Raw genomic sequence first — 9,030 nt, 5'->3', positions numbered from 1 at the left:
TGAATAGGTACTTACTTAAAATAAAGATAAGAATCAGTGATGAAACTAAAAAAATAACAACTAAGTTGCAGCCAGAAAATACCACTACATTGTTTTACCGCTCACAATCTTTCCAAGATTTCCAAGAGCAACTATGTTTCCAAACGTACATTGGTAAAATCCACGTGGTAGGGATTTCAGACACTTAAACAATTCACAATAAAATACTTTGTAGAAATGGAATACATTCTGAGACGCCGCATTCGCGCGCAACTAAGGTGAACTTTCTCGGAACGTGCGGTTGCAGAAATTCGAGTGGCGAAATATCTAGTTGTAGACCAACTTTGTAAAACTTTAAGCCCTAAAATACTACATTGTGGTCGAATAAGTGATATCTACCGTATCCGTAATTCCGTACGCATTTCGAGAGAAATTAATTAAGACATTCCAGGACTTCGAAGAGTTCGAAGGCTTTTTTTATTTATGTAATTAATTAAACTACTTATATGTATATGTTAACGTATATGTACAGATCTAGAAATACTTAATAAATTAACTATCTTCTGTTTGCGACTTCGTCTGCGTGGAATGATAATGATAGTGATTCATAAAACTATTCTATGTCCTTTCCCAGGCCTCAAGTGCCTCGACCAATCTCCATACCAAATTTCATCTTAATCGGTTCAGTGGTTTAAGCGTGAGGAGGTAACAGAGATAACAGACTATCGCATTTATAATATTTAGGGATAATCAATAATATACCTACCCAGGTATAATTATAATTACCTAATTACTATCGGGTGAGTATCTGAGTGCTGAGTGACATCATCATATAGCTTAACTATTTTTGTTATTTATTTTTTAACAATAACCGTATACTTGGTGTGTTTGGCTAAGTATGTTTTGGTGGAAATACACCTAAATATTTAATAGTCTGCACTAAGATATTCCACTCTCATTGGTAGTAATTGGGTTTTTTTTAATTATATATCCAGATTTCTTTAGTGAAGGAATACTTTTTATGTGTATGATGGATCCTCCTACGCTAAAAAGTTTCTTTTAAAATACGGCGTAAAATATGTGAAGGTAATTTGTCCCGGCACCCGGCACGCGTTTCTTGTTACTTTAACAAATTATGACCGATTTCTCAAGTTGCATTACATGTAGGGTTGCCAGATGGTCGGCATTTGGCGGGATTTTCCCGATCTTTAGCATGTGATTCCGATTCCCGACAAAGTGGAAATTGTCCCGAAAAACAGCTGCACGTTATGAAACAATAATTTCAAGTTCCGACTGTCGTCGAGCGAGCGAGCGACCCGCGTCGAGCGCGTAAGCGTTATAAAAACGTCTATGGGCAGAGCAGCAGCAGCAGAGCATGACGTAGTGCCAATAATGTAAAATATCGTTGTTTTTAATACAATTACTTTAATTAAGTTATAAGTATTATCAACATTACAATCAAAAAACATTAAAGTAGGTACACACAATAAATAGACACAATCACCAAAAATACTTAAAACTAAGAAATATACTAGAAATAACCTTAACTATAAATACAACTAAACCTACTCATAAAAACTAATCAAACAACCCACCCCGCATCGCCCCCGATGCAAAGGTGCCCATCACGCTTGCTGCGTTTCCGCGTTGAACCGCGATGGACAACCTCTGCGCCAGGAACGACCCGGAGCGGGGGTCGAGGCCTCTCTCCTGCAAGCGACGCCCCAGCTCCCCAAGAAAGGTTTTCGCCTCCGCGCACCAGCACCCAGATGTCTCCACAGCCAGAGGAACGAACAAGTAATTCGTTAGCCCCGAATACTTGTCCCTCTTTAGGGACGCCGCCTGCTCAGCGGCTGCTCCTGCCGACCGCACAGTGCGGCCAAGGTGACTGGCGGCAAATGTGCTGACGCAGGTGGCGTCCCACAAAAGGCACTTCCCTTTCTTCCACGGCACCAGAGTTAAACCGTCCGGCCTTTTGCCATCTGACCGACTAAGGCCCGGCGGCTCCAGCACACACGGGACATTGGCTGACACCAACGCCCTTCGAACAATGTCGTTCAACGCGTGGTGGCGTGGGAACCTCCCCGCGCACCGGCAACAGCTCAAAGCATGGTGCCCGCTGCTCTCCACCATGGACCCGCAGATGCATAGATGTGGTTGACAAACATCGCAGCCCAGACGAAGAGCAACGGCCACCCGCAGCGAGTCATTGTGTCGAGCAGGGTGCCTAAGTTCGGGGAGGGAAGGGCGTGCAACCAAGCCCCAGATTCCGGTGCCGAAGCCGCGTTCAGCCTGGCTCTATCCGCGCCAGAAGCCTTCTCCAAAAGACGGTCAAACAGACGCTTAATGCCGACTTCGTCCCACAAACGCTGACGGAACGGCTGTTCAGGCATTGACACACCCGGGTTGAGAGCCCCCCAGGCCGACAACGCATCGGAAGCGAAAGGTATTTCCGCCTTGCCACCATCTATGGATAAAATCCTAGTGACAAGGTCCACGGCCCCCGCCGCCGATGCCAGGAAGGCCGGAAGACACACATCCCGCACGCGCCGTATGCCAATTCCGCCACTCCGAATAGGCAACGAAGCCAAGTCCCACTGGTCCGGATTTAGAGAGACATTCAGCACACCCTCAGCACACTCCTTCACCACCAGGTCGAATGAGTCCATGTCTCCAGTCTTTAATTTGAATGTTTTTTTTTTCCCGACTTAAGTCTCAAAATTTTTATTTTTTCACGATAATAGCGCCTTTCGATCTGGCAACCCTAATTACATGGACGAAATGTCATTGAAATAGAATAGTGTGGTAACAGTCAAATCAATTACTTCTTCAGGTAATACTAATACAGTATCCTAGTATTAAGATTAGTAAAAAAATATAATAGGTATTTAAGTCCCATCGTGCTATGGGATTTTTTCAATTTCAATTTCAAAATCTTTAATGTCGTTAATGTTCTTATATACTTACTTATTCTTCATTCATTAATTCATATATTTAAGAGTAAAACTCTTGTAGGTAGAGCAATTACCATGTATGGCGGTCTTCTGCCTTCTCTTTGACAGCCTGATATTACGACATGACGTTAAAAATCTTTAAAAATTTATTTTAAAAAATCTATAAATGAACTCAAATAAATATAGCTGAACAATTTATTTTCAATTATGTTTTTAATTAAAGTTACCGATTTATGTTGCTAAATATCTTGACTTTTGGCGACAAGCCTATTTCCTGAAGTTGTCTCGGGAGGATAAAAAATAATAATTACAAGTTGAAATTAGCGGCCCACGCTAATTGATGAAAGCAAATACCTACTTATTCATATTTAGGTGAATAACATTACTATACTTTTTTTTTTGCATTAGAAATAAGGTAAACAATCTTGATGTGTCTTTTAATTGAAAAACACATTTTAAAAATAAGTTACGGCATATATGTAACAATTATGAATCTAATACGATCATTTATATTCTTCTGCTTTCATAAGTAATACTTACTGATTTTTAAAAAGCGTTTTTCAATTAAAAGACATGTCAAGATCGCTTACCTTCTTTCAAGTTCTTTCTAATGCTAAAAAAACGAACTATAGTTTTTTTTTGTTTTACAATAGCTTGTAACTATTATTGCTTTTAGATTCCAACGGTAACTGTTATATTAAGGACCGAGCGTCTTGTAGGGTCTGCCACCTTATGGAAATTAAATTAAATAAAAAACCTATTTATTTCCTGCTTATTTAAATTTGACATTGACACTTCACACCAATGAGTTGGTGCTGCAATTCACACACCCTCCCTTGCCCGGTGGAGGGATGGAGGGTATGCTACCTTATGGCTTACATACTAAATATAATATTTAAAACCTTCGCGTTTTGAACACATATTAACTCACATTTATAGACGGGTCTAACGCGAAATTTATTCAATTACCTTTATATACCGACGTTTCGACACAGGTTTCACTGGTCATGTGATGTCTACCCCAAACTTTTTCATACACTTTTCGTCGGGTAGTTGCACAAATCTGTTTTGACATTTTGCTGGGACATCAGTTGGCCGCGACCATGACCAGTGAAACCTGTGTCGAAACGTCGGTATATAAAGGTAATTGAATATATTTCGTGTTACATACTAAACTTTGACACTATACACAGTATAAACAGAGGAGGCCCCACTGCTGCCCCCAACAGTTTACTTTAACTCTTGCGCATTTCCTACGCGTACCATCAGTGAAGGCTGGTGCGTAAAGTCATGCACGTTTATTAATCACCTTTTCTTTCAATCGACTAAATCGATATTAAACTTTCGAGAGACATATTTTCAAACTGTTTACGACAACGGTTTCACTCACTTGAATTTTTAGTCGCTATTGGCGACATGTTTCGGGCCTGAGGAAGGACCCCCGAAGGGTCCGAAACATGTCGCCAATAGCGACTAAAAACTCAAGTGAGTGAAACCGTTGTCGTATAAACAATCGACTAAATGTCCAGAAGAGATCGTCATTAATATTTCATTGAAACAGCAGTCAATTAGCTGACATTAAAGACGTCCAAGGCCGCGCTGGAGTTTAAAGTTGATATCAAAGTAGCAATATCGATCAGCTGTTTGTTTGCACAGCCAGGTCGGCTACCCACTCCGGCGATGACATTATTAGCACAGATACAGATATAGATTATCACCGATAGGCTACGCAATTAGAAACCATTGCAAACATCACAACAACATTGTCCACGTACCTCCGGGAGTACACAAAAGGCTGACCTTTTGTGTACTCCCGTAGAAGCCTTTACTTCTTATCACACATTATCACACCCTTTTAGGCAATGATTCCTGGGATAAAAAGTATCTCTTATTGACCGAGCAAGGGCGACGGTGCACGGTGTTTTAATATATAACGTGGGCATAAAAGCTTTCGTATTTCCGGCTATTCTCCAATCTCCACGATAGCCCGCCTTTCTCAATAGATTCTCGTGAAATTTTGTGAGCTATTTCAATAATTATGTTTTTTTGTCGATTCTATTAAAATTTATTCAAAATGCCGAAACCATGGTGGTTTGCGAGGTCTCCAGCTCCTTTTCAGTTTTAGCTTTATTTGACGTTCATAAGGGCATTGTAATATTGCCAACTTATAAAAAATTATCTTTATCTTTAATATTAATATATGTACGAAATATTACACCGAGAGCTGAACAACGACACTATTAGTTGCATCCACTCTATTTTATACGATAACAATCCATGTTTGACTCTAAAACATTTTGATATTTTCAATTTACCTGTAGGTCGCAAACGTAAACACAATTGAAACGAGCGGTCACTCTCTAGCTCTCTACTAATACCTACTAAATTAGAATGGGACATTCAAAGCTGTCTATATGGTCCATTATTCCATCTAGTGGGTATGCAAGTGATCGGTGGATACAGGTAAGCCAGAAATACATTCGTGAATGAACGACTCTTCAATCGGAGCGTTCGTGGAAAATTTTACACCTCTACGTTTGGAACTCGAATGACGTCAAAGGATTTTGACGCCTATTTGGAGTATGAAATAGGGGAGAATTGCATGGATGCGACTGACGATGGTTGGAGATGGAGATAATAGTATCGTATCCGTTATTCATTATTTCTAATCTCACATGTTATCTTATGTTAGATAACGCATTTATAAATTAGAAATGTACACTAGTGGTCTAATAAAATCAGCGACTGTAGGAAAGAGAGAATGGAAAATGTATACTTAAATGGTTAGGCAAAATTATATTTGACATTTTGTGTTTCCTTAATACAAGAAACAATGTATACTATTATGTACTTTGTTCTCCCAATAGAAGGAAAATTTGGTAACTATGTCCGGGGTGCATACAAAGTTACTGTGTTTTAACTTTGAGTAGCAGTGTGAGATACGAGATTTTATCAAAGTAGTGACGATATATTGTTTCACGCTTCTACACTAGCTCATCGATTCACAGCAATTCTATCCCCGACTATCACTAACACTACTGGTGTCGGGTATCGTATTCCTAATGAGGTAACTGAATATCCATTTATTATATTAAACTGGTAATCTGTTACACGGATAGCCAAATCACCAAAACATGTAGTAATGGGTAATCCAATATCGTAACATAACAGACACGTTAATCAAGCTTCAAATTTCATGGCTGCAAACATAGACGAATTAGTTTTATTATAAGATACAAAGTGATGGGATAGCGTAGGGCTAGTTTTGATGGTTACGTTAGATGGCGTTGTATTGCCTCCTGCATTTTGTTGTGCAGTAATTGTGTTGTCAAGCGTCAAGGTTTCACAATGGACTAGCGTAGGGTTGCCATATGTGTGGGGACTCAGACCGGGACATTAAAGAAAACCGGCCAAGTGCGAGTCGGACTCGCGTTCTAAGGGTTCCGTACATTACACAATTTTTAACAATGTATTTTTTCATGTGAAACGTGAGTGAAATGTCTATAAAAAACCCGTAGGGGTAGCATCAAAAACTAAATAATTAAGTCCGACTCACGCTTGACTGCACATTTCTAATAGGTTTTCCTGTTATCGATAGGTAAAGAACTATTTTGTGTTTTTTTTTTTTCAAAATTTTAGCACAGTAGTTTCGGAGATAAATTTTCCATGTGTTTAAATGACTATTCATTGACCAGTCAAGCTATCATGTAGATTCACAGGCTCAACCAGCAAAAAAAAAACGCGATCGCAGCGAGCGTGAAATTTTTTGTGACAAAATTGTGAAAGCGTGTTAAAAAGGCCGGGCTGGGCCTAAAAATCCGAAGTTCTCCAGTGAAGCGAGCTTTCATGCGAGGTCGAAGCCATGCAACATAGGGTGGAGCGAAATCCAAAATTCTTGAATATAGCAATGGAACCCCTCTAAAAGCATGTCTAATTTTTTATTATTTAAGGGAAAAATAATAAAAAAATATTGGTATATACTTTTAGCCTTCTACTATTCGATTATATATAGCAATGTATGTATATTTTTAATAAATTTCATTTGTGCTTATTTTTTTTATAACAAGTTTTATTCATTAAATAACATCTTTTTGTTACAGATATACTCGATTCCTATACTTATTTTTGTTTATAACGTATATTTTTATGACTCGGTAAAACCACGTAAATAGAGTTTTTATAGAAAAGGCCCTTTAACCCGGATATTGTGCACAAATTGGAGTTTACAACTTATTACAGAACCGTGAAAACTATTTTGAACGTGATAAGATAATAAAAATACTACTAGTAAAAGTAAATATATGCCTAACATACGTGTGAACATGACCCAAAAAGGGCGTAAGCGACGCCGAAGGGCAAAATTTGACGCTCATTTAAACATATAAGTAACCCATTTTTTGCAGTAAAATGATACTTTTCGTAATCAATAATACCGTTACTTTGGCACAAGAACGTCTAAAAAAAATAACTCATATATTTTTTTTACACTGTAGCATTTTCCTTGTTTTGCATGAAATTGCTGTTTAATATGAAAGTTTGATATTCTATTATTTCATAAATATTGAAAAAGGATCGAAAATTTTGGTAATAACTTATTATACGCTTATTAAGTATTATATAATTTCAATAAAATGTACACATATTAGTGAAATAGTATATTAAAATAATTGATGAAAATTTACCTTTATTAATTTCTTTAGCGGCTGGGTAGAGGGCTAAAAGTAGTGTTTATTTTGAAACTTGATATAATTACTATAATCTACATAACAAACTGCAACTTTTTGTACCGGTTCCACATTGATAATCAAATTTTTATTTTTTCCCATACAACGACGCTCCACCCTAATTTGCATCAGGATAAGCTCAGCTAGAGCATAGATGCCAACCAATGTCCATTGTTTTAAAAAGCGAGACCGCAGGCCGAGCTTGGCGCAGCGAGGTCAAAGGCTAAGCTGAAGAAGAGGAGATTTGGAAGACAAACCGAAAATTTAGGTAAAAAGTGAGGCTGAAGGTCGAGCTCAGAAATCTTTACATTACTTAATAAGCCCGAAGCGTACTTATAACCAGCGCGGTGAGCTTTCATGCGAGGCAAATGCCAAGCTTCTGAAACAAATGTTTATATTTGTTAAAAATTAAGTGACGTCGAAGGTCGAGATGTAAGAAAGCAGCGCTCTAACACGAACTAATCGTCAAATGTTACCCAACAATAATATGTGCCATATGTACAAGAGTTACTCGGAGAAACTGATATTGGACATTGTAAAAGTAGGTAACCATAAAACATTTTTTTTTTAATTTGGCCAGATGAAACGTAGAAATGTAGGTATATTATTATTAACCAAGTCCAGCCCCCTACTAAATAACTATGATTTTTAAACCGGGACAATTTTCTTATCGGCCGGGACGCCGGGACACCGTGCTTCAAACCGGGACATGTCCCGGCGAACCGGGACCCTAGACTAGCGCGTTTCAACAAAATATTAAAATATCTGACGAATATGCTACCAATATGTCTGCTTAGTATGCAGTATGTCATGTTACGTTGTTGATGTAAGTCAGTAAGAAGATGCATTTTGTTACATAAGGACCTGCTCATTATTTAAAAAAAATGTGTTTTTGAACCAGAGCCTAGAGATAGTGAATTACTGGCGTATTGTAGACCTTATTCAAATAACGTTAAGGTTCATAGATGGTTACTTTAGTGACTTAACAAAACCATGGAGTCTTAGGATCAATGATATTATATAACCATAAATAGGTTATACTCATACTTGAGGAGCACAAAAAATACTTCCATATTTATTTCAGTGCCTACGAACAAATCTGTTATTTTTGGTTAATTTTTTAATTCCATCCATCTTTGTCACACTCGTTGTTAAACATAAGGTCGTCTTTTTCTCTTTCGGTGTGCGGGAGCTCGTTAGCACGTGCACATTTCTCACTTGTCCAGCCGCGTCTAAAGGCAACTTGTCCAATTTGTCACAAGGTAAGCGCTTCAATTTTGGAACGCCTATAACCTATCTTGAGTTATAAATCATTGCTTAGGATATGTAGGTTTGTCATACTGGTGAGCAATAAAGAATATTTGTATTGTATT

This window comes from Cydia amplana, chromosome 14 (genome assembly GCF_948474715.1).
Source record: "Cydia amplana chromosome 14, ilCydAmpl1.1, whole genome shotgun sequence".
NCBI lineage: Eukaryota > Metazoa > Arthropoda > Insecta > Lepidoptera > Tortricidae > Cydia > Cydia amplana.
Note: the sequence above shows the minus strand (reverse complement) of the source record.